The following is an 8,370-nucleotide window of genomic DNA, read 5'->3' as shown; positions in this document are numbered from 1 at the left end:
CATGTATTGTTCATGTTTATTTTAGTATTGCTACGTATGCTGATTTTGTTGAGGCGGGGCAGCATTGTCAGCCATGGTCGCGTAGATCTTGAGCCATGGAGGCTCGGTTGAGGAGGAACATAGTGTCGCTCAGAGGAGGCCCGGGTTGGACAGTGCTGCAGGAGGTGGCGATATTTGATACGTCTCCAATGTATCTATAATTTATGAAGTATTGATGCCATGTTTACAATATTTTTACAATATTTTTACAGACGCGGTTTTTAGCAGAACTACCGTGTTGTTATTTTTGTGCAGAAATAGAAGTTCTCGGAATGCGTTGAAAACCAACGAAGAATATTTTTGGAAAATATAAAAATATTGGAACGAAAAGCTACTGGAGGGGAGTCCCAAAGCCACCACAAGGGTGAAGTGTCAGGACCCCGATCCTAAGTCACACCAATCTAGCATGTAACACATCATATCACTTTGCGGCCTCACGCACGGTATTCCCATGGGTGCCACCTTCCCTGGCCCGAGACCATTTGCGCCTTTTGGCTCACGTATATGATAGTGTCACTAGCATCCATATGACAGAGAACCCGAGCTGACATGACTAGTCGTGAACCCAAAGTGGCGCTAACTTACAGGGACAGGCATACATGACCCAACAACAAACGTGTCGGTCAACAGCGAGTGACTCCGGGCTGTAGCAGCTGGGCTAGCAGGACTCCAGAGATTCTGGGCTGTAGCTGGCTAACAGGACTCCGATAGACACCGCGTGACATTTCCCCGAAGGGACAGACACAGGAACGAAGAAGGACACATGCTGGCCAGCCTAGGTGTTCTGGAGCAGTAGCAAGCTACCATGGCTCAGTGGAAGCACTAGGCGACATTTCCTGGTAAGAGAAGCTACCAAGGATAAACAACTAGGTTGTCAGATCTCACACATACCAAGCATTTCAATAACATACACACAATATCCTCGATATGTGCAAATACAACATGGCATCACAACATGACTCTACGACTCAAGTATTTTATTCAATAGGCTCCGAGGAGCAAGATATTACAAACATGGGTCTCATGACCCAACATTCAGAGCACACAATTCAAAGCACAAGCGGAAGCTTAACATGTCTAAGTACAGACATCTACAAATGAAAAAGGCTGAGAAGCTTGACTATCTACCAGATCCTGCCGTGGGCACAAGATCGTAGCTGAGGTAACAAGCTAAACGTCGAAGTCCATGCGGAACTACTAGTGAGACGGAAGTCGCTGCAAAAACATAAAATAGGCAAACGTGAGTACAAATGTACCCAGCAAGACTTACATCCGAACTAACAACATATGCATCATTATCAACAAAGGGGATGGTGGGGTTTAACTGCAGCAAGCCAGCTTTGACTCGGTGGCTATCGTGAACTACGACTGCAATGTAACTCTTTGAGGTGGCGCACACGAGTCCACATATTCACCAACCAATACACTACTATGGATCCGCTCCCGTATCCCTACGAGAACACCATCCATAGCACTCACACTTATCTTGCGCATTTTAGTGTATCCACTTTCACTTGTCTATGAACTGTACAGGCAACCCAGAAGTCCTTTTCCGCAAACACGGCTATTCCAATAGATCATATTGACCCTGCAGGGGTGTACTTCTTCACACACGCTCTCACCACTTATCGCCGTTTACACGACATGTACTCGGCAACCTTCAAGCGAAAGCCCAACGAGGGTGTCGGCCACGACCTGACTAACCACACAAGTCTCTCGTCCAGGTTTATCGCCTATCCGGGTTCCATCCGCAAGGAGATCCGGCCGGGGTGTCGCTCACGGCCCCAAACGATGTGTGCAGGGTTCCCAAGTCCACCATCCGGGTGCCACTTGGTACACCGGGCCACAGTGCCTAGTCTGTCCCAAGCCCACCTGTACTGGGTGCCACTTGGTAGACTACTAACACTACCTATAAACACCAGAAACTAGTTGCAACTCCTGGACAGAGATCGAGTTGATTTATAAGTCGAGAGAGCTTGGAGTGCCCAGAGCCCAATGTGTGATAGTAACTGTTCATGGATCACAAACACAGAACTCGGTTCCTGAGGACGGTTTCAGTGAGACAACCCACCATGTACTCTTACATGGCCTCTCACCACTACCTTTACCAAATCGTGTTCACACCCTTAGCTCACACACAGTAGGACATGTTTCACAACATTCCAATTCATCCCCGATGAATCAGACCTGACTCAACTCTAAGCAACAGCAGGCATGACAAACAATCATGAATGCGTAGGCACATCAGGTCTCAAACAACTCTTACTCATGCTAGTGGGTTTCATCTATTTACTGAGGCAATGACAGGTCATACAAAGGATAAGGGGTTCAACTACCGCAACAAGTAATAGATGAATCGTTGTTGTCCTAATGCAGTAAAAGAGAGCAGGAGCGAGAGAGTGGGATTGTATCGGAATGAACAAGGGGGTTTTTCTTGCCTGGCACTTCTGAAGATAGTAATAGTTCTTCATCGGTGTCATCGAACTCATCGTCGGAACCATGTCTATCGAGAGGGGACAAATACCGGCAACACAGAGAAAACACAATCAATGCAATGCAACAATATGATGCATGAATATGACATGGCAAAATTAGTGTGTTTTTGCTAATGCAACTTAGAACGGATTAAATGAAGTTGGTTTGAACCAAGGGTTCAAATTCAAACTCCATATGTGCTTATTTAAATGCCAATTATGCAAATCTCCATATACAGCAACCTTAGGTTGTTCAAACATGCGTGAAAATGGTACAGGTGGATAGATTGGACTTTTCTGATCATTTTTCATATATAAATTATTTCATTTGGAGTTACGGTTGAATTTCTATGATTTTTAGAAGTTTTGGACAATTTCTGGAATTTTCAGAATAAGAATAAATTTAGAAAAAGGTTAACTGCGTCAGCATGACATCGTTGTGACGTCAGCAGGTCAACAGACCGGGTCCAGGTCAATCCTGACATGTGGGGTCCACACGTCAGTGACTACTAACTAACCTAAATTAATTAATGTTAAACTACTATTAACTAAAATGTAAGTGGGTTAAGTAAACTTAATTAAAAACTAATCTAGGATTAGCTGGGCCAGGGACAACTTGTCAGCGAGCCAGGGGAGGTCAAATCCCTGGTCAACAAGGCCTAACCAGCCGGCGGCTCGTCGCCGGTGCCAACAGGTGCGGCAGAGGGCTCGGGTTCGCCCTCCCGGCGCCCAAACGAGCGGCGGAGGGCACCCGCGGGGAGCAGGAGCTCTCCCGCATCCAGCGCAGCAAGCAGCAGCGGCTAGGGAGGCCGAATCTCGTCGTAAACGAGCTCGGGGCGGCGGACGGCGATCGGGCGCAAGTGGTGTGGCGGCTACGGCGTGCGAGAGGGAAAACAGAGGAAGGGAGAAGACTCAGTGGCTCACAGCGGTTGCGACGATGGCCTCGGGGAGCTCGGGGAGGGGCTGGTGACGGCAGGAGATCGCCGGCGATCTCGGCGATCTGAGGAGGAAGAAGATGTCGGGGGCGGCGCTTCGGGGGTCTTCCAGTTGCGTGGCTCGGTGAGGGGGCTGGAGACGAGGTGCAGGAGCTCGGGAGCAGCTCAGGGCATCGTCGGGATGGCGGTGGTCGCGGCAACGGCGAACGGTGGCGATGGGCGTGTTCGGTGGCATCGTAGGGAGAAAGCAGAGGAGGGATAGAGGCCAGGGAGAGAGGAGAGGGGTGCAGGGGGTCCAGAGCGGCGCCGAGGAGGGGCTTCGAGGCGCCTCGGTGAGGCAGGCGAGTAGGGAGGAGGCGTGGCGCCTCGCACGCGCGTGCGCTGTCCCGCCTCTGCCTACTGGCAGAGGTTAGGGATGACTAGCAAGGTGGGTTGGTGGGCTGGGCCAACTGGGCCAGCTCCAGGTAAGACACGTAGTCTCCCTGTCTCTCTCTCTCTCTCTTTTAGTTCTCTTTTCTATTTTTCTGTTTTTCTATTTTATTTTATTCCTTTGCCACTATTTTAAATTCAAAATGGATTCAAAAATTATGCCAAAGCTTCTGAAATATTTTATGTTGCACATGTGGACCTAGAAAAATACACATAGAATAATTCAGGGTTATTTGAAAATATATTCTATGTATTATGAATATACTTCCAAATTCAAATACAGTAATGATTTAAATTATTGCCCAAAATAAATCCTTAAAAATGTTCATTATTTTTGGTTTGGATCAAATCTTTTGCCAAAAATATCAAACATTTATAAGAACATTTTGGAGAACAATGAATGCATTTATTAAGTTGGACCTTTTTGGATTTCAGGTGCTAGGGTTTGATCATCCCCATTTCAAGTTTCTTTCAAAATTAAACATGATGCACACATGAAGCTATCCTAGTGCATTGCCAGAAACTAGGGATGTGATAACTCACCCGCACTAAACAGGAATCTCGTCCCGAGATTCAAGACGTGAGGTAAGAAGACAAAGGGCACACTAAGTATCACAAACTTCATGACCCAACTGTCTCCTCGAGGTTGTTGATTTGTGGACTCAAATTGATCTTGACGTCTTTGCTTTCGAGATCTTCATCCAACACGAGGACAAAAAGCGAGACATGTCTACATAGATGGATCATCTTAATGATCATAAGATCAACTCGCGGAATGAGACATAGAAACATCTCTCGAGCCGAAACACGAAGCATCTATCCAAAGGGATGGAGTGAAACAGATGACGAGGGCTCTCTAGATAGACAACAAGTCCACACTTAAGAAGGTGTTGAACGGTTGTCAACATAGCGAGGGGTTGAGTTTCCATGACACCGTAACGAGACATCTTAGAGGAGATGACTCATAGAATTGTTACCTTAAGTGGCAAAAAGAATTACTTTTGATTTATAGATCATTGAAACTCTTTATACCAGCCTAAGGCAATCACAATCGATCGTTTGGCGGAGTTCAAAGGAATGGCATATCCGGACTCGAATGGATGACGTGGACTACCTTGTTGAAGACAACGCGATGAATGATTTTTGTATCACTGGAAATGGATGGGACCCATGGTAGGCTGGCACAACGACGGTGCTAGCTGGGAACAAAATGCAAATACTGGGAATGAAACTAGTAACTGGTAGAAACCCAATAGTAGAGAGTGAGTCCACTGTTGAAAAGTTATAGCATAACCAAGGAAACTGGGAGCAATCCCAGTTAGTGCCGATGAAAACACCTAGCACTTGTGCGTCCTCTCAAGAACTTGTGCATTTCCATATTCATCAAGGTTTTACCAATATACGTGTCAAGGATCCTGGCAACACAATGTACTACCATGATGAACAACGATGGACGATGCAGATGCAAAAGGAGATAACACCTTCTCAGATTTCACCTTAGCGAGGCCAAGGAATCAAAATCCGGGTGATTGACCGAGAAACATTTAGCACTCCTCTTCCAATGTTCTCCTTGATGTGCTAGTGTAACCCATTCATTGAAATGGTTTGTTATCTAGAACATCAAGTAAAAATGTCGGACTTCAGGAGCACAACTATCCATAAGGAATAACTAGGGAGTAAATCCTATGAAATCCTTATGGGGAGGTGGCCAACTTCCTCAATCAAGATACTACAATATTAGGTCTTCCGGCTGCGTGTGTTGGCCATGACAACCACTTTACCGGGTTACAAAGAGACCAATATTATAGTTCTTGGAAAACGTTCCAACCATCATATCTGCATGATATTCAGATCTAGTTGGTGTCAGGATATTCCGGACTCATCGAGTCTAGGGAGAAAAATGAAAGTTTGCAACATAAATCGACAAGATGGCGTTGCAAGATTCTCGGGAAATGAACTACGATAGCAAGCTCCAAAACATGAGTTGGTTCTGCTACACACATGTGAACACAGTGTCCAAGACAAGCATGACGACATAGTAGTCTTATGATAAAACACTACCGAGTTCTGGTTGGGAACCATCATTGGGGATATCGAAGTCCTTGTATAAGCCCGGGTCTTAAGAAGGAACTTCTTTCCTTGAACAAGTCAATCAGTGGCTTTGTGTGCTAGGGATATGTATGGAATGAAGATGATCAGTCTATCAAACCATAGAATACTTTGCACGTGCATGAATGACTTGGGATGATTTCAAAGGAGGTAAACATATGCTTTCTCGAATTCACGGCGGCAACTTGCATCAAATGCACATGAATTAGAGGAAGTCACTTCTTTTCATCCCAGCATATGCTTCATGAACGGGACATGAAGGCAATGCTTATAAAGTTTCCAATACTAGCTTAATGTTCAACAAAATCATGGAGGAGATAAGGATGTTGTCATTGGGCTCAACAACAATTCATCCAGGTTTCCATATAAATGGAATTCCATAATTAAGTGAACACAGTGATAGCCTTGGTCAGTCCAAAGGATATAATGGTGTATGCTCGAGGAATCAACCACGAGTAAGACAACATTATGAACATCGTTAGTTCTGAATTGATTCGAGGATAGCCCATACTCAAATCAAAGTTTGGACAGGACAATAGACACAACAATTGATCACGAGGATCAATCGATGAAGGTATCATCTTTCTTCAACACACACACACATACACACAAGATATCCCTTAAAATGAACTAAGTCGGACAAGCTTTTATCTTCCAACTCTCCAAGTTTTGTTTAGCTTGATCAACTACCTCAGGGTATCCAACATAGATTCTTGGAGAAGGGGTGGTTACAAAAAACCAACTTGATCACGAACTCAACATAGTGGTCAGGTGACAACCTGGTAACACTTCCGAGAAGATATTCGGAAAATCATGAACCACTGATATGTTACTAAGCTCGAGAACAATCTTTCTTTTCACGGCAAGATGATATGATCAAGAGAGTGAGGGATTGACACAATCCTAACTCATTGACCGGAGAGTGCACTAGAAATAAGGACTAGGTAGCAGGATCAATCTTAGAATGATGATTCAATAAACAACACACTAAGAATGAAGATATTGTCCTTTAACTACCAAGCAACGGGGTTGCTAAGAGTATTGATTTCACGCATCATAGTTCACTTGTCGGCATTCTGGTTGCAACAACACAGAGACCAAGGAATGAAGAACAATGGCGAGAAGTATCACTTCATCAAGAATTCATAAGAGATGGTGCCATTCCTATGATATTCTTGACATAAATAGGGTAATACTCCAAGGTAGAACAGAACAAAAGCCAGTTTGGCATTTGATCTGCGGAATACAACTACTTTGACCCAATCCTAGAAATGGATAAGGTACTGGAGTTTGTTTCTCCTAGTCATTCTAGAATAGAATGGCTTGACGGACCACAAGAGTAATAGGAATCGATGAACGAATGCACGCATACTCTTGACTATCAATTGATAGACGAGGCTCAAAAGACGACTAAGGGGGACAACTCAAAAGAACATACGATTTTCTGAGTTGTGTACGCATGGATTAGAATGTCGAACGAGTTCAACATATTTCTTCTGGACAATCCATGCAGAGAGGTAGGTTTGGCAGAATCATAATATAGAAGGGGAACTCATCAAGAGCACTCTTCTTGTGATCTTTTGGTTCCCGAACTTCTGCCATATTGGTTCATGGTATTGGAAGAAGGATATACCACGAATCTCGAGGACTATCGCAAAGGTTACTAATAACCTAAAGGAACGAGCAAACACTATCAACATGAAGCAAGTAGGGTGAATCTCGGGTTCAAAAACCCAGGAGTAGAATACCTACTAATAAGCGACATCACGGGATGCTTTCGAGAATAAAGGCCAGAATCATCACACTGGAAACACAAAACATGGCTAGATTACTAGGTGATACTCTAGACACCTAGGGTCATAATAATAGCTCCAACACATATGTAGAGGCAATAGAGTACCTCAACTCACTGATTAGTATGGTTAATCCGGACCAAAGGGACATCGGGAACAGGAGCAAGGGATTTGCAAATGCATCAGACCATTTAGAAACCTGGGATGACTCGGACAACATAACGACTGTAAATGCTCGAAAATATTTGAGACAAGCTACAAAAATGGTGGCATAGCCACTCGATCATCATAATATCAAGGTTCTGAGATCAACTATGAATACACGGAGATAGTAGGAACTGAACTGAGGCTTGAATTTACCAATCTTAAAAGTCTATGGATTAGTAACACGTGATCCTGATAGAAAGAAGAGAAAGCCTAGTTCCTTAACCCCGTAGGAAAGATATGATGACTCAAATCAGAAGGCATAAGGTAAATGAGTAAAAAGAGCCTTACGTTCCATCTCAAAATCAATTCCCCTACATATAACTAAAGCATTTCTAGACTCAACTTCGACCAGTTTGGCTTGGTAATCCTACAGGCAGTCAGGCT

The sequence above is a fragment of the Triticum dicoccoides genome, chromosome 4B, assembly GCF_002162155.2.
Source record: "Triticum dicoccoides isolate Atlit2015 ecotype Zavitan chromosome 4B, WEW_v2.0, whole genome shotgun sequence".
In the NCBI taxonomy this organism is placed as follows: domain Eukaryota; kingdom Viridiplantae; phylum Streptophyta; class Magnoliopsida; order Poales; family Poaceae; genus Triticum; species Triticum dicoccoides.
Note: the sequence above shows the minus strand (reverse complement) of the source record.